This window comes from Neolamprologus multifasciatus, chromosome 9 (genome assembly GCF_963576455.1).
Source record: "Neolamprologus multifasciatus chromosome 9, fNeoMul1.2, whole genome shotgun sequence".
Classification (NCBI taxonomy): domain Eukaryota; kingdom Metazoa; phylum Chordata; class Actinopteri; order Cichliformes; family Cichlidae; genus Neolamprologus; species Neolamprologus multifasciatus.
In genome coordinates, this window is record NC_140447.1 from 17,201,679 (window position 1) to 17,224,911 (window position 23,233).

The window sequence follows — 23,233 nt, forward strand, 5'->3', positions numbered from 1 at the left end:
TTTATCTTTTCATGCTTTTTCTAAATACTGTGTATTTCAACTCGTCTCTTCTGGGGTTTTTTCCGTCTCCTTTTATTTATAACCGCTCGCTCTGCTCCTTTTCTTTGCCACCGACTCCTGCCCCTCTGTGGTGGGATTTTGCAGACACTATATGTGAATTTCCCTGTCTCTTGTTTTCCCCTAAGTGAGAGATGCAAAAAGGAAACAAAATCTTATCTTTGTCTTTCAGATTAAGACTGGGGTCACAAATCGACTCAAACTCAGTGTTTTCTTCATTTCGTTCTTCAGCGGACACCTATAGATGGAACGTAAGGTAGAATATGGAGGTTTTTAAAGTCCCCTTATGAATAAGAATAAGGGTGAGTGTGCAAAAAGCATTTGAGGAAAACAGGAGACATCTTTGTGTAATAATGTAAGTAGATTCACGGTTCAGTATTGTGCAAAACTGCCAGCAAAGTAACCTCATGTAGCATTAAGTGTCAGAGTTCAGAACAGATCATGAACTGTTGCGTTTGTATCTATAGTTCTAAGAAATAAACACGCCTTGTGTTTTAGCTTTGGATAAGATGACTTTCTAAGAGAGATGGAAAAGACTTAATCAGGCAATATGTTGGTTTAGTGAGTTTGAATCGCTGTCTTGTATGATCCTGCCTCATCTGCTGTTTAAGTGGAATTGTTTCCCTGTGTTTGTATGGCCTGCTTGAAAAATGTTCACATGAATGACTTGTTGTAAAAGCATGGACCGAGAATGAAACATAACTATGTTTTGTTTAGCTTAACACCCCCCTCCCCTCCCTTTACCCTATTATTGACTGTGCCATATGAGCCTGGTTGATATGCCTTTTATTTACATGCCATAAGATAAATTTGCAAAGCTACAGAGAGCAATCAAATACGTTTTCAAGTAGTTTCCCAGTTAACACCGGCCTGTTCCAAAGGATTAACCCGTTGGGTATGCAGTGGTTGCCTTTAAGCCGCATGTGGATTTCTGAACCTGTCCTGAGGGGTTATCTTGATAAAGGAATAAAATGTATTGAAAACAAATTCTCTGAGTTTTGACTTGTGTATTAATATCTGTGTACGCATTTTAGTTTTTATTTAAAGAAAGAGGCTCACGGTTGAGATCACTTAGATGAAGCCTGGTATTTAACATTTGAATGCAATCACTTCTTACATAGACGCAACACCTGCTGGGAACCTGGAGTGAAAAATCAAGAATAGTTCATTTCACTGATATTTAATGCGAAGGGGGCAGTGTTACGACGAATTATGCCTCAACGCTGTATGAAGCTTTTATTTTAGACGCCAAAATTAAGATCCACTCACTATGGGTGTGAATTTCATGGTAATTTGGGGATTTTAATGATTTCTTTTAAATGGTTTTGGTTTGTTTTCCCAGGATTGGACAATTCAATGACATAAGTGGCTTCAAAATAAAAACAAAAAAACACACAAGAACTTTTGACTTGAGGTAAATTAGAAGAATTGGGAGGTAGTCCCCCTTCTTCATTATTCCATCCACTTTGTTCGATGTACCACTACCACTTGTACCAAACCAGACCCAGCGGCACTGGTATTCTAGCAGTTTCCAATTCATGGCAGATTTGACCCTTGGTGGTTCATGGTGGTGATTGTTCCTGAACATCATGAACAATTTCCTCTTATCTGAGGGTGATAATTTGGGTCTTCCTACAGATCATGGCATTGGTATGTCCAAATAACTTGTACTTATGTACAGTTGTTTGAGCCAAAAATAAAGCTACAATTCTCCTTCTTGGATGTTCACTGAGGCAACTGGACGTTCCTATTGTTCGAAGTATCGATCAATCCAACAAATTAATTTTTGAATCAATCACGATCACTAACGAGAAGTTAATAGGTCTTGGCCTTGGCCTCAAAGAAATCATTAAAAGTCCATAACTACTATAATGTTCATGCCCATCACGAGTGGATGTCAGCTTCTGACAACAACTAGTTATATGACAGAAAATTATGAACAACATGAGACCCCTCAAAACCTATATAATGAAAAATGTGTAAATTAATCTACAACTGAATACAAGACAGGAATGACTTAATTTACCACTCAAACAGCCAGTTTCAAGCCAAACATCCAATGCTCTTCATACAGTTAAAACCACATGCCAGCCTTTTTGGTTTGTAGTTTCATGCACAGGTAATGAAAAGCAATGTGTTTATCCCTACTGTAACTGATGCAGTCTTTGATGCCTAAAATCTGGGATATGGTCACTTTATGATTTATATATAGGAAATAGCTTTGCCTTCTTTTAATAGTTTTTCTCAAAAAATAAAAATAAAAATAAATATGTAGGCCACACACACGAAGCTATTTGCAGCTCAGGTATTTTGTTTGATCTAATTCAGATTCTCACCCTTTATATCCTGGCCAGTCAATTTTAGATTGATTTTTTTTTTTTTTTAATGCAAAATCGATTCCAAAGAGATTGTATGTAGAATTTGTATAAAGCTACACAGATTGCGAAGTTCCATTTTTGGAACGTCTTCTAATTTACGCGGATAAACAGTAAATCTGTTTCTATTGATTTCACTGCTCAGGGTTGGTCTCATTAAATATCTCTGTTAGTGAGCATGATGTGAACATGATTGTTGTATCTTCTTTGTTGGCGAGAGTGTGCATTCTTTCGAGGTGGAAGGATTCTCTGCGCCCAACATCTGGCTAGTAGATTAGAGGGGTTATATGTTATATTCATCTAGAAAGAAAAGATCAGGTACACCATCAGAAGATCTGCTGGGAAAGTCTAGGTTACCTGGCAACCATTCATATCCTTTGTTGAAAGCATTGCAGCTGTTGTTATTAACACATAAAATAACCATTATTTTTTATATATGATTGAGTAAATATGCTAACGATGTCTGACTATGTCTGACTATATCAAGGACATGTGAGAGAGTGGAAGACGGCGCTGGGTATCATGGCATGCCATCTCTCGCTTCTCTTGGTTCTGAAATATTTATGTTATCAGTTTTTAAGTTGTATTTTTTCTGTATAGTTTATATATATATATATATATATATATATATATATATATATATATATATATATATATCTTCAAATAGCTTTGAAGCACTTTGCAAGTGCTTCATAAATAAAGTGATTATTATTATTATTATTATTATTATTATTAACATAATCAAACGGGTGGGAAAGGTCTGATTTTTTTAAATAAAATAAAATATTTAATAAATTGTAATAAGAAAAATCTAGGAAAAATAGTAAGGGCACCATAGTTATACCATAGTAATTACAATGTCTTTTGTTTTGTTTTGTTTTATATATACATCACAAGCCATGCCATATCTTGGAAGATGTTTAGCCAAAGTTTCTTTTTTGACATTATTACAGAGTTACAGCAGCTTCACCAAGTACCACAAAGCAGTTGTTTCGTACTCCAAAAAAAAAAAAAAAATCGACTTCAGTGTGCTTTCTGTGTAACATTCACATTCCGATGAAAGCGAGTGGAGCAGCCAGGGTTCAAACCACCAACCTTGCAGTCGGTACATGATCTGCTCTAATCTCCCGAGCCACAACAGCCCTCTATATGTTAACTTCATTGAACTTGATTTGCAACACAAGAATGAAAAAAGTCACACAAAGTAAAAATTCTAAGGTTGTAATTTTCAATTTCCATGTATTTCAAATAGGGTTAAAGGTCTCCGAGGGATTTCCATTCTAAGCCTAATTTTTCAGCTTTGCACCACCGGGAGGTGATGTTGTACAACTTTTAAATGTAAAGAAAACGCCTGCTTGCTCATTTGATCCACAGATAGTTGACCAGACAGTAAATCAAGGTAGCCAGATAAGCTGGAAACGCCTTGTCATATTTCTTAGGTTTTTAAAGCCCCTTTAGTATTTTTTAAAGGTCCCTTTCGTTAAATAGCCACCAAAGTGGAATAGTGTGGCGAATAATCATGGCCTTGCTGTACATTTCCCTCATGCATTCACTGTATCTGACGAGTGTAATAGCGATTTTTAAACTAGGGTTAACCAGGACAGACCGAAATTGCACTTTTAGTGCTGTGGTTGAGCCCAACACTGCTTTCACCAGGCGTTTTATTCAAGGCACAGCGCTTACACACATCATTTATAGGCACACATAAATCTTTATGACCTTACATTTACACACATCTTGACGAGCCATTTCACCACAGCTCTGGGGATATTTTCTAAATATATACATAAAAATGCACTTGTTTCTTGTGTAAACCTGGAGTTGGGGAGTTCCTCGATCCGTGCATAAAAGTACAACACATTTTTGAAATATTATTGACACTGACGTGGCACAGTGGCACGTCAAAGTAACTGCTTGTCAGATAAAATGTTGCCAAATCCGACGCCGATCAATCAAACTGCAAGTGGCCGGGTCATCGTGACAGGTAAATCGCCGTAGGACTGCTCACGGGTCCCCCGGTCGTAACCGAGCTCATAGCGCTGTGGAGCCCCCGTGATGTGGTGTGGCGTGTGTGTGGGGGGAGGATAGGATCGCTACCAGCCAGATAAACACTCGGCATTGGTTTGCAGAGCAGGAGTAACATGGCGGCACAGTTAGCCAGCAGAAATGTTGTTTCACTATCGCGAAGGTCAGAGCTGCTTCGGATAAGCGGAATTTAACAGCGAGGACACGGCCAAAAGTGTTAAATCGTAAGTAGCCACACGCGTTTGTGCTCCTTGTCGAGACGCGGCTTGGTGTTTTTGGTTTTTTTTTTCTATGTTTTTTTTTGTGTGTGAAATCCGCTGAGCAGGAGCGAGAGGTTCTTCAAATCTCGGTTGTGTGTCTTGTCTGTCTGGCACAGGCTCTCGCTTCGGCGTTAGCTTAAATTAGCAAGCGCTAGCTGCTTGGCTAAGCTCGCCGCCTGTATCGGTGGTGTTTTCTGCAGCAAACTTAATTAGACGACACGGGCAAAAAGCGAGCCTTGAAGCGGGGAGTTACTGCAGCGTACGCGCTCCGCTTTTTATTCGGCGGTGGCCGCATGTGAAATGGGCAAAAAGTGAAAATGCGAAGTGCACAACACTTTCATGTGTCATTGTGTGTGTGTGTCTGTTTTTTTTTTTGTGCTGAGTGAGCGAGAGACCGTGCCTACAACACCGGACGAAGTTCGCCAGGGTAAGCAGGAGCCCAGTTAGCATGCTAACGATGTAGCCGCACAGGCTGGAGTCCTTTTTTATATTTTCCTTCTTTTTTTAACGTTGTTGTCAGAAAACGTGAGTCAGGACAGTTCCCATCACCATGTGCTTGAGCGGGCTGTTGTTTGTTGTTGTACTATCCAAGCCTCATTACTACTTGACACATTAGGTAAGTTGGCGATTCCCCCCTTTCTCTAGGAAGCATAGACCACTTTTTTGTTTTGCTGTTGCTGGTTTTCATTTCTTCTTTTTTTCCTGAACTAATGTTTCTCCTGTGTTTGACGGTACTACTCGTGGACTTGGTTACAGCAGTCAGAATGAGCGCTTTGTAACTGTAACTTTGTAGCAGTTTAAGTCAAAGTGTCAAAGTTGCCCATGGACACATGGTCACATGACACGAGCACAGATTGTGCATTACACTTAAGGTTGTAAGAGGATAAATCTGGAGGGGTTTTTTTTGTAGTGTATTTTGGCTTTGCTTTAAAAGAGTAAAATTGCCATGGATTCACACATGCACCAGTCGCATGTTGGTGGAGGAAGGAACTTAAACTGGAATACAGTTTTAGGCATTAATGCAGTGTCTGTTTGTTTGTTTGTGTGTGTGTGTGTTGGTGGTGGTGGGTCTGCTTGTGTGTTGCATTGTTGTGCCTGTGTTGAAGGAGTGCAGCACTCTCCTTTTTAAGGGCCCCTCTTGCATGACTGATTCTGGACTATACAGACAACACAGCTTGTGCCATTTCAATGTCTGTCAACTGTTCTCTCAGTAATGCTGCAGGAGCGCATCCCGTGGAACCAGTTGAGCAGTTTCTGTTGCATCCCTCTCCCCACCTGATGGTGCATGGGGCTTGTCACATCACCAATACGAGATTTAACATGACATGCTGTCCAGCTGCAGGTTTGACTATGGCTTCACTGCTTATATGGAAATGGGATGAGATGGGATTCTGTCAGATCTCACAGTAGTCATATGCAAATTCTGGAGAAGATGTAACAGACACAAATGTGGTTGTTGTTTTTTTTCTGTGTATGTGTGCTGCTGTGCATGTATGTCTGCATGCATCTTGTAATCATACATCTGAAGTATGACCAGAGGAATATGCAAAAAAGTGTATTTCTTTAACTTATTGTGGGTTTTTTCAACCCCCCCCCCCCCCCCCCCCCCCATCCATGTGTGCATGTATTGTGTGTAAACCACTTTGAAAGTATCCCTCTTTGCAAGCCTGAACAGCATTTAATCTCCAAGGCATAGAAGTTGTTGTTGTTCAGGTATTTCAGTGTGTGGTGATCGAGGCAGATTAAGCTGTTCGTCCTTGTGAGAAAGTAAAGATGTCCTCCTGAGCTGACCCGATTTAAATTTTCAGGCTGTATTAGATAAGGGGTGTGGATCTCTTGTATGACGTGTATGTGACAGCCCACTACTGGTTAAAGGAATGCAGTCCTATTCAGAGGCAAACCTGCTTTCCAGCGCTGTTGTTAGATGCCTGTATGCTTTTTGTCTAGTTTAAAAGAGGAGACATACTAGACTACTGAAGAACGGGGAGAAAAAAGGAAAATATTTTTGTATAGCTTTCACTGAACAGAGTGAAAGAATGACTGCTGGGATTCACACAAGCATGTAAGCAAGTATGTGGATGTTTATACAAGGATAACTGGGTGGAAGTTTTCTCACACTCACTTGGCACTATTTGTGCGATGGGCGTTTCCTAAAAGCAGAACTCAGCCTGAGCGCATTGTAAACTGCAGCTCCAGCAACAGGTGTGTGGCACAGACGTGCCGGTCACATCACATAATGTAGAATCAAGCCTTTCTCCTGCATACTTGCTTTCTTTTTGTCTCACTCAGTGACAGACTTTTTGTATATTTCCCTTAAGGTCCTTGTGGCGTCCTACTGCCTGTTAACTGTGTGTTCATAATTTCCTAAATCAAGCCAACATGTTGCTGTGAACTTGGAGATAAGCCCTCCTAATATACGTGCTGACTTTTGTCCTATTGTGAGTTGCTTTGTTGTGTCACACAAAGTGATACTGTATTAGCTTGACCTTTGTTCTGCTGCATTTGTGTTGCCAATTCTTGGCTTTTTATTTTGTATTACTCCATTATCACAGCTGGACTAATATCTAGCCCCAGTAATGGGTCTATTTTGGATTTCAGTGCAATTATAGAATTGCATGCAACTTGTGTGTTTAGTGATTTGTACAGACTTTCATTCAAAATGTCATCTTTGGCTGTGAATGAATATAACTGAATTTTAGGGAATTTAATATTTGTCAGACAAAGCAGAGCATATGAAGACAACTTCGACAGTGGTAAAGGAATGATCGATTTATTTATTTAGATACAGGGTGTATCAAAAAGTATAAAACAATTTCAAAGTGCTTTAATTCAGTAGGTGTTCACGGGTTAGCGTTTGAAACACGTACTGTTGAGAAAGAGGGGATTTGTGAGTTTCACGTGGTTGCTGGTAGGTAGCAGTGGCTGCAGTGATGCCAGATGTGCTTGGAAAACACATGTAAAAATGGAAAGTTTTGTATGTAAAACTGTATATTTAGCCATATTTTTTACAACTTACTACAAGCTTATGTGTCCGTTACTTTGAAAAATAGTCTTTTGAAACCAGATTTTTTTTTTTTTTTGATACACATTGTTTTTATCGACCGATAAGTTGGCAAGCTAAGTTTTCCATTAACCTGTAAAGAAAATCCTCCCACAGCACTATAAACAGTTTTGTTAGACCTGGAGGGGGAAAAAACTGTAATGACGTCTGGGGTCATGTTGCAATTTATAAATGCTGTCAAGACAGTAAAATAATATATAACAATAATAATAATATCATGTGATTCTGTTAAGTTTGAGTGCTGTTACAGGGTCTGCTTGCCATAACTCTTATTGCTGTGGTCACCTGTGGTCTCAGCTCGTTTTCAGTTTTATTTTATCTTACTTTATTTGTACAGTGTGAATAACTGTATACCACATGTGCAGGTGAATTCCTAAATCATAAGCTTCCTGTAATCTTTGTCCATTGGTATTTGAAAGGAGAGGTAGCACTCAGATGCTGGCAAAATTACTGCTTCGCATTTTAGGGGATGGGATATTGTAATTCAGTATGATCAATTAAGCTAAACAATCGTATAAATTCTTAACTAAACTTTGAGAGGCATGCAGCAAAGAGAGATGTGTCAACATGACGCTCGGATAATGTTGCCATGGGTAGTTTCACAGCTGACATCTGGCACCCTGACATGTGTTCAGACAAATGTGTTTTTAACAAGAGAGGGGGAAAGACAGCACTGGCATCAACAGGTTCTGAATGACGCTGCATTGGACACACAGAAACTAGTTATTGGTATGTTAATGTTTATCTTAGCAAATCTCTGTATTTTAGACTTGTAACCAAAGTTCTATTCAAATAGAATCACTTGTATATGTTTTGGTAAGATCGTTAAGAGGTAGTTGTAAGCTGTTTTCTAGTTCGAGCTTACAGTTTTTAATTGTAGTTGGTTTCTTTAGTCTTCTTGGAGAGTAAACTGATGGTCACTGGGGTTGTTGGGTGCCTAAAAAAGGAATTTCAAAAGGAAAATTATGTAGAACTTGGATCTCCCTCCAGGGAAAGCCTTGCTGGAGAAATCAGTCTTGTCATATGGCAGACCTTGCCAAAGTGTGGGGCCCGCCCCTAGGGGGGCGCAGACCATTGCAGGGGGGGCGCGGTATGAAAAAAAAAAAGGGGGGGGGGGGCTTGGACACTGCTAGCACGGGGCTCCCACACAAACGCAAAGCAGGAGATGAAGCATCGCTGAATATGTTTCCAAACCAACTTCATTTTAAGCCAAAGACTAGAAAATATGGTGAAGCATATCTGCCCTTTGATTTCACCTGCACAAGTGCCGAGGTAGGTCTCCCCTGCATAATTGGTTTTCCCTTCGTCGGGAGCACGCGCTGGGCTCTTCAAATCACGTACAAACAGTATCCCACATTCTTGATTTTTAGTTTACAAACACTTCTCATAATGACTAACTACTCCTGACATTTTGGACATGTTAGCTCTTTATACAGTGAAATCACAGCGGGATACAAATAATATCAGGCTGATCCTGCCACGATTTGTTCCCCGGGTTCAAATCACGGACAAACAGTATCCCACAGTTATGTTTTTAAACCCATTTTGCACAGAGAGACATTTTTGGAAAAATGTATTGATAGCAATGTTGAATATTATTACACAGGAAAAAAACAACTACATGTAAAATAATTACACCGTGACGCCTCTGCCTTTCTGAATGGAGGGACAGTAACTGCGTGTGTGTGTATGTAAGCATGTAAAAACTGAAGACAGTAAGATTAACAGTATTTTTTGTCTCTATCTGCTATTCTGCAATTCATCTCATGTAAACAGTAACGTGTAGGTTACCCGTGTAGGTGTGGGCGTAGCGTAACAGAGTTAGTGATTTATTTTATTACTACCTGTAATTTATTGCAGATTACTTGTATTTGCTTAATTGTTTACCAAATTGTTGAGGTGTGAAATAAACCGCAATGGAGCAAAATAGGGGTGTGTGTGGTTGGAGAATGTGTTTGTGCGCATGTGAACATTATTCTTGTAAAACAAAGGGGGGCCTAGCAAAAAAAGTTTGGGAACCACTGTCATATGGTACCTCTGTGACCCATGAGCAATCTGGTGAACAATGATAATGCTGGGTTAATTTTAACACACAACTGTTTAAATAATGACATCAGATGCCTTTTTAACCATGTCACATTTTAGCGGTGAACAAAACTACTCCTCTTGTTACTACACAGTTGCTAACATTGTTAAGTTGACTCATTTGAACCAGGCTGGAAGATGACATCCATGTGTCTGCTGCTTAGCACAGTCAGCTCTGACCATCACCACAGACCTCTGACTTACTTGAGGGCTTTAATGTTTTAAAGACAACAGCTAGCACTCACAGTTGTGCAGCTTCATATTTATGAGAATGTTGAAATGTATCGCTGTTCTGTTTTCAAGTGTGCACATTTAATTCAGTGTGTTTCTTTGCTTTTAACAGAGTTTACAGTGACCACTGGGGAATTATTACTTCAAAGTGGCTCTTGTTTGTAGGTAGGTTAGATGTACCAGATTTACCTATGCTGTGTTATCTATCCATCACATGCTGTGAGTGTTTTCTTGACATGGTGCACCCCTCCCCTTGGTATCTATATGCCTTGTCTTGCTGGGCATCTCACCCTGCTGTCTCTGCGTTTGTGTTGTCATGGAAACAGCAGTGTGACAGGTCCTGGGTGGGCGTGAGGGATGAGCTGTGGGGTAATGGCCAGGTTTTTACAGCAGAGGGAGAGAAGAGGGTGTAACAGCAGTGGAAAGGTATCTGAAGCAAGGCCGAGATGATTGGTGAAAAAGCTGTGAGGGCTTTGACGCCAAGAGGAGAAGTGGGGGGGGGGGGGGGGGGGGAGTATTTATCCCCTCTCTGCTTCAAGACTGTTTTCATTGTGTTATTAAATGAACTCAAATCAATCACCTCATCTATTTGCGATGTGGAGTGGAAAGAGAAACCACATTGGATATGGTTTCTCTTTTTAGTTAAACTGCTTGTGGGCTTTCTAGAAAAGTTCTGAAGATGCTTTGTCATCAAGTTTATCCAAATTTGAGTAAAACCGCTGCTAGATAAGATGATATACAGGATTGGAACTGATCTATTGGACAATTATGTTAATTTTTTTTTTAATGCATATGTCCTTGTACTATGTCACGCGTCAGTACAATTTGGCTAGAAGGCTAGCTACATAGCGTTGAAAGAGCTAACAACAAAGGGTCTCCAGTATGGAGGCATTAAAGGTTCACTTTGCCAACAAGTTCTCTTTGTTTGTGCTAATTTGTGTCAAAATTACGATTTAACAGCAAACTATGGGCAAGTCCTTTGACAATGTCGCTCCTGTCAGTTTCACTCTCATTTTTTCAGTTTGTGTGTCCTTCCTTCCCGTGACGAATACTGGATATTCATTTCAGTTCAGTTCACTTTTATTTATATAGAGCTCATTCACAACAGATGTCAAGGTGCTTCATGAGGGAGTGAAGGACATTCTACAGTTTGAAAATCAGACTTGTCTTATTAGCAAGTAATTGGCAACTGTTGGAAAGAAGAACTCCCCTGTTTGTTTTTTTTGTTTGTTTGTTTGTTTTTTTTAAGCAAGAAATCTTTAGGTCAGCTTCAACGGTTAGATTGGGACTGTATTATTCAGTAAACAGAGCAAAGGTAGCTGTGCTGATATCAGGACTCTAGAAGTTTGATTCTGAGGTTAGAGTTATAACTTGTGCCTTAAGCGTGCTCAGTATTAGGCATTCAAGGACACCAGTCTGTGCTAAATAATGAGTATGTCAGTTTAATGTAATATTTCAGAACATTTAAGCTTAAGCAAGTAAATGATATTAATCTTGCATTTAATCATAATAAGGGCAGGCTATTTCTCTGTGGCAGTTAGCTTATGAAACACCTGCACTGTTAAGGGTGTACTCCTGGCTTAAGATGGGCCTTTGGTGTAATTGTGATACATCAACTTGCAGTCTGTGTAGCCTTATTTGGACATCAGTGCATTTTCCTTTTATGACCTTTAGTGAAACTATTTAAAGAGATGAAATCCCATTTAGCAGATCTGTTTTTTTTTTTTAAAAAATACTACAAATGCTGGTGATTTTCCTCTTCTGGGGGTGCTTCTGTGCAGGAGAAACCCTGCGAGATGTTTGAGAATGTTTTGACATTAATGTTTTAAGAACATCAACACACAAAGATTGACTCATGCCCTACTCCCATGGAGACTCCACCAGGCCTCTCGGGATGGTGATGCTCACAGACAATCCAATGATTTCAACATTCTGCGCTCCTCCACTTATGTAGGTCAACCACAGCAAAGTGCATATTGATCTCTTAAGCTAAATGATATTGTGATATCTACTGCTTATTGAGAAGAAGGTGCCCTCAGCCTGTTTGGCTTTACCAGAGGAGACAGCAGAGGTCACATGTCTGTGTGGCTGTTCTTCTGCTGCTGTTTGCCCTTTTGTTTGTTAACCTGGTATGGCTCAGCTATACAATACTGTAGATCTAACAATGCGTAAGGTGCTCATTATTATTTTAGAGGAGCTCCTTCCACAGTCGTCGCTAGTGTAATGGAAAGATTACTTAAACAAAACTAAATGTCTAAATAAATAGACATTCATGGAGAGCTATATGATAAAGGGAGCTTGGCGTTTTCTAATTTGATGCATGACAGGATGTAGTGCGTTGTAGATAAGGGTCTTTGAGTATGCTGTCTTAATTTGTGTGAGTGGGTGAATTGCCTTTTTTCCTCTGCCACAATGTGTTTGTGGCTCTGGGTGCTAGCATGTGGTTGGCATCTTTCCCACTGCCCAGGATGGAATCCTTGGCACTGAAGGAGGGAGAGAAAACTTGGATTGAGCAAGCTGCCTGCTGGAGTTGGGTGGGTGGTCCAAAAATATGCAGTGTGAATTGGTCTTGAGAAAGCCATGCATTCACTCTTGTTCTAGGACAGAGGTAAACGCCGCACTTCCACCGCCATCACAGGCCGAGCTAGGGTGGCAGGGAATGATGTGCAGAGCTGCAGCATTTCTCACCCTCTTGTCATAAAGCCAGAGGAATGCGGGAATTCAGTTTCAGGCTTTTCACTTCTGTGCACATTGTGAGAGTCAAACTCTGACCAGTGCGATTTCTCCTAACCCTCCCATCTCTCTCATCTCTCTGTCGACCTCTTTCTGCTGACTCAGCAGCGTTTCGTCAGTGACCTATAATGTGGTTTTGCGTGCTTTGTCTTTACTGCTTTCCGTGGGCATGGGAATCTCCTTAGCCGACCTGTGTTTTCAATCTGGACTAGAGTTTAGGTATAAAGCTGAAGTACTGTAACCAAATAACAACAGCACTTCAGCTGTTGGGCTTTTATATAATTGAGGAAATAATTAACAAGTTTTGCTAACTAATCTGCTTCGATTATGGTAAGTGTAAAGTAAAAACTGAAAGATTTATTTTTTGTTGTTGTTGTTGAATGTGGAAGAGAGCTTGTGATGAGACCAAACAGCAGATGGGTTTGAGCATAGTCAAAAAAATTGTCTGACTGCTCAAATTATTCAGCTCTCAATCTAAATCTACTACATGCTAAACATGGAAGGAGAGAGAAGTAAAAACAAAGCAACACGTATGTTGAGTTTTTCCTCTGTGATGTTTCACTTATGAGTGTTTTTGGGTTTTTTTTTTTTTTTTTTACACAAAACCATCTTTTTTTTCTAGATGTTAAGTTTAACAGGCTCACATCATGCAAATGCTAACAGCCTTAGAGACGTAAACTTAAGTCTTTGTTCAGAGTACTGAAAGTCTGCATGCATACCTCCATGCTAAAGTGTGGCTCTGACATTTGCTTTTGATTTTGATTAACAGTGGAGTTTTACCACCTAAGATACAGACGAGAACAATTTTAGGCTAAATACCGGCTGTATAACCGGTCTCCAGATTTGTAGAACGCCACCTCTGAACCTTCTTCGTAGGCTGATGTCTTCTAGTTTGAAATAGTGGTTGCCTTTGAAGAAGTAGCTGTAGTCAATGCCATTAAGACTTGCTTGTAGGATAAATGCCTGGTTTGGGTTAGTTGTTTGGTAACCTTAACCCATCCAATTCCTACGTCAAAAAACCAAGATGCAGTTAAAGCCCACACACATCCTTAAAGGCCAGCTCTTATAGTGGCCTTAAGCTGGAACCTGGTTTTGTTTTTGTGAATTTTATAACATTTAAGTGCCTGTTTTTCACAAAAATCTCTAGTCCGGATTTAAGCAAAAAAAGGTAATTGAAAACTTGTGTATCTGCAAATATACACCTTCTGTATTTTTCATATGAAAGAAACTATACTGTGGTGGGGCTTGCTAATTTCTTGTTTTTGATTTATGTATGTTTTGTTTTGTTTTGCTTTACTTTTGTTTTATATGTTGTTTGTTTAATTTAACACTAAAAAAAAAAAATTAAATGAATGAGAGGTAAAACTTGAGGGGGTAGGGACAAATAAGTAAATACTTCTGCCTACTCCTTTTCAAACAAATAATGGAATAATATTTTGTAATGATTGTGAAGGCTCATGTTTGAAATGTTTGAAATAAAAATGAACTGAACTGAACTGAAATTCATATGTGCAAGCATTCAAATGCTTAATAACTTAATAAAATGTTTTCTTTCCTGTCAGAACTGTCAGATATTTGTCGCTCGTGTTTGTATGTGAGTGTGTTTGTTTGCATGTTAACGTGCTACCATTCATGCCTGAACTCTAGAGATTTGTGGTTTTGGCACCTGAAGATGTGGGCTGTCAAAACAAAACTCCCTCCCATCTCATCTGGCAGTGGAGTTCAAAACAAAGGCCCTCGCTGGAGAGGAGATTACACAGGAGAGGCTGAGCACTGATGCTACACTGTGGAAGCCAACTGACAGTATCTTAATTTAACAACTCTTCTAGTGGGGAGAGCTTTCTTTGGTATTAAAAGCAGTGCTGACAGGAAATAATTTTGTATCCTCATAAACTGAATATTTAAATAATATATCACTAATGTTTGGAAAGTTGCCTGGCACTTCAACTCCTTTTTATCTCATTCCCTTTTTTAAAATCAAAAATGTACTTACTTTTTCTTTGGTTATTTATTTAAGAAATTAACCAACAGAGACAAAAAAGACAAGAAATGCCTCCTCCAGTTTTACTCATGGTAGTCCATCAAGTCTTTCCTCAGAGATAAAAAACAAAATTCTAAAAGAAATAAAAATCAATTAAAGAAGAACTACATAACCCGTGACAAAAAGCTACTCTTGCTGTTCTCTGCTTGATTTAAACTATCCTAAACATTTGGAGTCTACAATAATTTCCAAATGCTTTTATCTGTTAGTTTATGTGTTATTCTTTCAGGTATAAGCTGGGCATCATTTATCTAGTGCACAATAGCCATCTGCATTAAAGGTATAAAACCATTATGCACTAGATAAATATGCACTAATAAGGACTGAAAGGTATTGTTGGGTCTTGTTAAAATTCCTTTGAAGTCACAGAATAAAACATTTTGGAATGAGGCCAAACGCAGTAAAACGTAGACATCGTCGACAACACCTGCTGAAGTTCAAACTGAGCATCAGAATGGAGGAGGAGGGTGTTTTAAGTGACTTTGAACGTGGCATGGTTGTTGCTGCCAGATGGGCTGCTCTGAGTATTTCAGAAACTGCTGATCTACTGGTATTTTCCCCACACAACCATCTCTAGGGTTTACAGCGAATGGTCTAAAAGAGAAAATATCCAGTGAGTGGCAGTTCTCCGGGTTAAAATGCCGCTTTGATGCCAGAGGTCAGTGGTGAATGGTCAGACTGCTTCAAGCTGATAGCAAGGCAACAGTAACTCAACAACCACTGGTTACATGCAACCAAGATTTGCAGAAGAGCATCTCTGAACACACAAGTTGAACTGCAGGGGCAGAAGATCGCACCTACTAAAACTTCTAAGCTATTTTCATTTATAATCTTTTCAATTTAGATTTAATTTGTGCTTCAGTTCTTCAGAAAACATGACACCAGAGTTTAAGTGATCCAGATCTTCAGTCTTTTCAAGCCGTTTAGAGCCTAACATCCAATGTGTGCCCAATAAGGAATATGTAACCCCCAATCACAAGGCAAGTTTAAGGAACTTAAGCCCTGGCTTTTCTATTCGTCCATCTCTAAGCATCTCTATGTTTTGAAAAGTATGAATTACTGTTGTGCTAGATGATTGTGTGTGGGTTTTTTCTTCTTTTTTTTTTTTCTTTTTTTTTTTTTTTGGCAAATTATGAAACCAGGAAATGAAACTGTTGAGATCAAGAATCTTTTGTGTGGGTTTTTCCCCGCCACCTGGACACTAAGTTAGTGCATGACATTTACACAAGTTTGAGGATAACCATGCTTGCATTTGAAACCAGGACCTTCTTGCTGTGAGGCAGTGGTGCTACCAACTCAGCTACTACTGACTGCTTCCTGTTAGTGATTTCCACTGAGATAGTCAGTGTGTGCTTTGCCAAGTGTAGGTGAAATAGGTTAGGGTCTACTTGACCTGGCATATACAAGTGTTTCAGCGGGATACTGTGTAAATGGAAGGAGTGGTGAGAGAGGAAGAGAAGGGTGCTTTGCGTAGGTCTTTAGTCTGTCTTGTCCAATTACATGTTCCACTATCAGAGCAGCAGCAGTTGTCTTAATCAGGTAATGCTGAGGTTTAAAGTCATCCTCCTAAACATGCCTCTCAGATGATTACCGGGCTCATGCTTACAGTGTACCATGAAGCAGAAGACAGCATTTGGGACCGTTTTCCTATCCTTGCTATTGTCACAGAACTAAAAGCTGAAGCACGTTTATTTAAGCCTTTTGCAGATTCATCAGTCGGTGTGTGTTTGCAGTGACTGTTAGCCTGTCACATTGTCTCAGTCTTTGGCTGAGAAAGTGACATAGTTGTGTCAGCTGATCTGCCGTCCCCCCCCCCCCTCGCGTTAACATGGGGCCTTATCCTGATTCTGCTTCCAATGTACAGCTTCAGGCGCCATGGGAACTAATTCCTTACAAACTGTGACAGCCAATAAAAGATGGCAGACCCACCCCCACACACACACAGATATGCAGTCGATATATAGAGAAGTCACAAGACAAGTTCCAGATCATCCTAAAATTTGATACAATTGGCCACACATTGCTCTTTCTGTTCACACCCTTTCTCAACCTCGTGTTCCCGTGGCTCTTTTAGCTACACACACATGTATCCATGTGCTTCCTTTTTTTATCATTGTGACTCACCTTTTACATCACACGTTATTCGTGTCATTACGGTCGTTATACATTTGCGTTTACTGCCAGTGAGGTCACAGTTGAAGGTGCTAGCTGTTGCTATTTGAGCAACATATGTAAGTGCACCAAACACAGGGCTTCATAAGCACCAGTCTTTTGAATTATTAACGAGCATATCTCTGTATATGCTGATCTCACTGATCACTGGATTAAAAATCACTGAATTTTTAGTCAAATAGTTTAGATAGCAGGCTTTTTCCTTCTCTCCCCTTTTGTGCTTGCTGCTTGTATTCTTTGTAGCAGTAAATGAAAATCTGTACAAGTTGTACAGATTTTCATTGAGGATGACGATCGTAGGATGATGATGATAATCACTGAGTGATTATCATCATCCTACGATGACACATTTATTTCCTGATAAGAATGGTATTCAATGGTGACAATGTCCCACTTCATAAGATATGAGGGGGGGACTCGGTGTTTAAATGTTTAAAAGTATGTGAATAATGTGAATGCTGTTTGCGTTTGCATTTGCGGTCACTGGATCTCAACCCAACACCTCAGGCTGATTTTGTTTAGCTAGCACTCTCCATCAGCATCATCATCATCATCACAACTATTCAAGATCGTAGGAAATTTCAGTTTGGCAAAATGCTGTTCAACTGATTGTGATTTTCTACACCTTGCAGTTTCTCCTTTGTGTGCCTTTTTTTTCTACCACAGCGTCTTGACCATATCTTGACTTGACAATGGCTTAAAGGACTTAACGGCCAGGTATTCCCCTGCGGATAGGCATCAACCTTTTTTTTTTTTTTTTTAATTAAATTGATGGCCATTAGTGCCCTATTCAGAAGGCACATAGCTATAGCTCCATTGGTGGTTAACCCTTGTGTGACCTGGCTCTTATGGTCATGAACTATCTACCCTTTGTCCATTGAAAACCTGATTGGCTGGCTTTTTAGCATTGTTTAGCCCAGCCTCAATGACAAAGTCTTTGACTCAAAATGAACACCTCACAGCAGTAAGCAGTAAGGGATTGCAACTACTAAGTTTTGGCTTTAGATAACGGCATCAACCAGAGCAAAAATGTTACCCATCAAAATTGCTTTGGTGTGGGGTACCTGGTTTTGGCTTTAGAAATTTCTGCCCTCTGAGTATAATGGAACTTGATGACACTTGCCTTGTGCTACTCAATGTGCCAAAAAAATAAATTTGTCACTTAACAGCAATGTCTTTCCAGGAATCATGACCCGGTTCCTACAAACTAAGGCTTGTCTGGGGTCTGATATATCTCTGAGTACAATAGTTTTCAAACTGTGCAATGTTCAATAGTCTGTCTCGCTGTTAAGGTTCAACAATACAATATTATCATGATACTTAACTTTTTTTTGCTGAAAAAAAGCAACATGGTTACTAAAACCTGTTATAAATGTTACCGTAAGACAGAGTCAGACTGCTGTCAGTCTGCGATTAAATGGGATCAAGTTGGCAATTACATGCAATCTGTTTCTGATAGTACAGAAACTAACTGTGACAAGTTGTCGATAATCATATATCTGTTGCTGTGTGCATAGACAGCAGATTATTTACGGATGAGAAGTAAAAAAGAGCCGCCAGGTGCTAAAAAAATAAACTTTAAACTCAAACGTTAGAACAGGCTTTTCCCCGCAGCACGCCGTGTAATAAATACTCACAAACAAAACGGCCGTTACAACTTATGTCTAAAAATGTGTAGTTTCATGCATTGGTTAAAACACTCGACTCCAGGTACACTACGCGCAGCTGGAAACACTTCCCGCAAGTCAAGCTGCCCGAGATTCACATAATTTACAGAAAATGTTGCATTTTTGTGATTTATATTGTTGTCGGGACGATAGAATTCTTATATCGGGATGTGAGATTTTGTTCATATCGCACAGCCCTAAGTGGGCACCAAAAATCAAAGAACAAACTAACAATAACAATATCTATTTATTTTACTCCTGTACTCTTCATTTTTCTGCTGTAATGATTTCCCAACTGTAGGACTAATAAAGGGAATCTTATCTCGTCTTATCTTATCTTGTCAATTAGCACCGCACTTATCTACATGGATAATGAGCACTACAAGCCAAATGTAAAGTACACCATAACTGGCTCCTTAGAAATGCTGATTAGGTCTTGAATAGCATATCTGAAGAGCCTGTGGCAGAGTATGCATCACAGCAGAGCAAACTAATGTCAGGATATAACACAACGGTAACATGCTGCCTCTCTAGTAAGCCCCTCTTCCAGTGTGGTCGACTCCCAACTTCACTAACTAAAAATGTAGCGGGTGATTGTAGTCCCTGATTTAGTGAGATCCACATAGCAGCATCAGCTCTCCATCTGATGTGTCATATCAGAGAGTGGAGTGCAAGTCTCACACACACAGTTGATGCCACCTTTTAGCTGTGTATACCTGGGAGTAAACGCTGTTGATAAAATAGTAGTTCATAGTTCCCTCATAGTTTGTAGCTTCACTTTCATTCAGCTGGGATTTGGGAGCAAAACAATGGGAGGTTTTGCTGCGTATAATGAAACTGTCTTTTATCAGTTAACTGTTTAATTGGCTGAAGTCTGTTTAAGGGGAACCTGAACTTCTGACCTCATGATCTTTGACCTCTTTCTAAATGCCAACAGATGGTTGGACTGAGACCATACAGAGCGCAGTGGCAGCTTTCGAGGTTTGTGTGACCAGCACTGTTAGTGAGTCTGCAACTTTGTGACTTCTAGTACTGAGGTTTTGTGGCCTTTTATTAGCGAGTGTCTTTTGTGTGTCTTACTGGATAAATGTTAGTACATAACTCAGTTCATGTTGCGGCTTAAGCACAGTGGTAGCTTGGCTTGACAGTGGTGTGTGTGTGTGTGTGTGTGTGTGTGTGTGTGTGTGTGTGTGTGTGTGTGTGTGTGTGTGTGTGTGTGTGTGTGTGTGTGTGTGTGTGTGTGTGTGTGTGTGTGTGTGTGTGTGTGTGTGTGTGTGTGTGTGTGTGTGTGTGTGTGTGTGTGTTTGGGGTTTTTTGTTGTTTTTTTGCAATCACAACATGAAGGTTCCATGGATCTAAAGGGACGCCGCCTCTTTCTTAGGGGCAGCACTGCTCAGTTTTAATTGCATAATTTGTGTGCTTGTGTCTTGCATATTTCTGCTATGACTCTTGATCCTAGTCTGCGATGACACCGGTAATGTCACCACCGGGTTCCCTGTGTCACAGGAACTATTGATATTGTTAGATGAGATTGGAGAGATGCTACCTGCCAGTTAAAGTGATGTAATGGGAAGGATGCTTCAGCATTACTCGTAACCCACCCTTTTCCCCCCTGTGGTGCATCATAACAATAACTCCTCATGATCCAAACAACAGATCTGTGAGATCCATTTTATTTTTGATTATAGCTTCTGACATGTATTGATCCAGTTGAGCATGTACAGAATATTAATGTTAAAGCAACTCTATAGTGTTTTCGCACTCAGCCCACAGATTAAGGGTTTTTTGTGAGTGCGCATGTGATCGCATTAGTGAAAATTCCTTCAGAGGATGAAAACTAAGAGCCATGCAGGAAAGAGGAAATGAAAGGTGAAGCTGATAAATACAGTAATACTGACATTTTTCTTTAAATGAAATTTACTGTAGCAGTTTTTCCAGACATGTGAGCTAATTCGTGCAGATTGACAGTAATTGTTAATTTATTTTTGTCTTTAAAGTATTTGGTAACCCTTCCCTGACTCCTCTTAGATGCCAGGTATTGAAGTGTGTCGTGTGCAGGAGTTGAGAATGCAGAATATCACATTTCCACATGGCTTCTAGCCGTGCAGTTGTGCAGCGTTCACGAGAGGAATCAGTTTACTCTTATGTCAGCACATGACATCACGTGAGTGAATTCCTTCGGCTGACTCACTTGGCACCTTCATGCAGAAGGACGGCTGCGTGAGGCTACTGAAGCCTTTCATTTACTCCCCACCCCCCCACCCCCAGTGTAGCCAAATAACTTGGCAGAGTCCTTTTTAAAGTTACCATTGCATTTTATAATTACCCAAGTGGGAATATCATTTAAAATTGAAACCTTTTTTTTCTGGATCTAATTAATTGTATGCCATGATTAAAAAGGTGCTCACTGTCTTCCACGATGTAATAGGCTTCACGATCCCCAAGGATATTATAAGACTGCAGACGACTAACTTGCAGTTTCACACTAACTTAATGTAAACTGTTAATGCTACAGTTGCAAGAAAATAAGGCCAGGCTTTCTGCTTCGTGATACGTCTTCACTTTACAACATGCAGATGTTGCATTATTGACTTAGAACATGTTCTAATATACCACAGTTACAGATTTTTTTTTTATTTTTGTCCTGAGTTGTGCTGATTCACACTGTGGACTGTGGACCCCAATTCTGCTGTTATTTCTTTCATCAGGGAGAAGTGGATGATGCATAAAGGTTTCCTAGCATTAATGTCTTGCAGCAATGGCCTGAGGGACTCTCTGGACTGAAGCCAAGGTGAGAAGCAAAGCCAAAGCCAATTCTTGTTTAACGCAACTCTGCTGTGCAACATGGCAAATAAGCACTCCTCTCCAAACACAGAAAGACTAAATGTACTGATGATGCAAGGCTCAAACCTTTTTTTTTTTTTTTTTTTTTTTTCTAAATCCTTAATAAGTTATTGGGGGGGGGGGGGGGTAGATTTGCCTTCAGGCTTGTCTGAAAACAATCTTGCATGTCTTCTTCAGCACCTTGTTCATGTGTTCTATTATCTCCAGCTTCTTAGATCAGTTTTGTAGTTTTAAGAGAAGAGCAGCTACACCGTGAAGACTTTGGTTACAGGTTAGAGCTCTCTTTGGAGGGATCAGTCTGCCTGATGCAGATATTACTGGGAGATCGAGGACTTCTTAACCCTCTCTCCTGATATACCACAGCTCTTGCCTGACCCCTTTCTTTGTGTTTAACCCTTTAAGACCTACCATAGAACCAAGGCTGCCAGAGCTTACTTTATATTTTTACATGCTGTAGTGCCATTTATGGGAGCATTTCAAGTTGCTATACATCAATACAAGTGTTATAGCCCAAATTTTAATAATATGTATGCATTAAGTCCATAGTAATTACATAAATTGCAAAAAAGTGCAATAAACTTCAAAAAAATTGAAAATCGTTTTTGTTTTTTACAAATACTTCAACTTGGAGAAATTTAAGAGGTTTATCCCTCAAAACTTTAAATACAAAAAAGTTGCAAAAAATAGTTTACAACAGCAGGAAATTTATTTTGAGTGTCTTCTAGTTTTATTTTTGAGATACACCAATTTTTATATACTGCAGAAAAAACGAAAAACAATCCAATAATGCAAATTTGCAAAAGAAACCCCAAAAAAACAGCATGTGCATCAAAATAAACTATTTAAAGCAGTGCAATTTGAGTTCTAAGCATCCCAGAAACTATTCAAAAAAGCATAAAGTCAAACATGACTTTTAAAAACATCAGTATGGGCTTTTAAGGCCTACAAGTAAAAAAACTGCATTTTCCGCGAAAAATGACGTCACTTCCGGTTTCGGGCAGGTCATGTCAGACATGCGATCGTTCGCGCTGACGTCTATTCCGATGTAGGAAGTGTTACAAACAGCTGATCAGATCGGCAAACCGTGTTTCTGGAATATTATGTATTTGTTGCTGCAAGTGCTTTTTATGCAATTTTTGCAAAGCTATATGTGGAAGGAAACCGTGAGCTAGGACAAGCTGATGGCATAAGATGTAAGTACAACTCCTCTGGTTTCACATGCAAAAAAATTATTAGCTTACGTGGTTCCGGTTCTACAGGGATTTAAAAAATAGTTACGCAAAATGGAGCGTGCCCGCTCCGACCGGCTTTAAAGGGTTAACAGTGTCCAGATTCAGCTGTTCTTGCAAGTGAGAGACCTTTTCAACCATTTTGTGTGTGAGGGGAGAGAATGTTTTACTCTTGGAACCAGTACTACTACTCCTAAGTTTCTGTTATTTTAAAGGTTACATTTCAGTTGGGGCTGCCTGGGATTATTGTATTTCTCACTGTTCTTACACCATTTTTTGAGGGGATTCATCATCATAATAGTTTGCATAAGATGGCATGGTTTTGGTTGCTGTAGCTAAAACTGGATTTTCTTCTTCATGTGCTGAGTTTTGTTGTATTTTTGATGCAGCCTGCACTTGTTTAACGTAGCTACACTCTAAGTGTGTCTGTGTGGATTCAATGCCCTGCCACGT

General features: G+C 39.7%; 1 protein-coding gene across 14 annotated transcripts in view; it reads left to right on the plus strand.

Annotated features, from left to right (window-relative positions):
- The first annotated feature begins 4,310 nt into the window (after positions 1-4,310).
- The window catches only part of ncoa2 (nuclear receptor coactivator 2), a 60,399-nt gene continuing 41,476 nt past the window's right edge, over positions 4,311-23,233 (plus strand). For 5 of the 14 annotated variants that reach the window (XM_085172615.1, XM_085172628.1, XM_085172626.1 and 2 more), the window contains exons 1-2: positions 4,423-4,681; positions 21,416-21,498. The gene's annotated coding sequence lies outside the window, so the exon portion shown is untranslated. The other 9 variants (XM_085172618.1, XM_085172620.1, XM_085172622.1 and 6 more) reach the window with 9 other exon arrangements.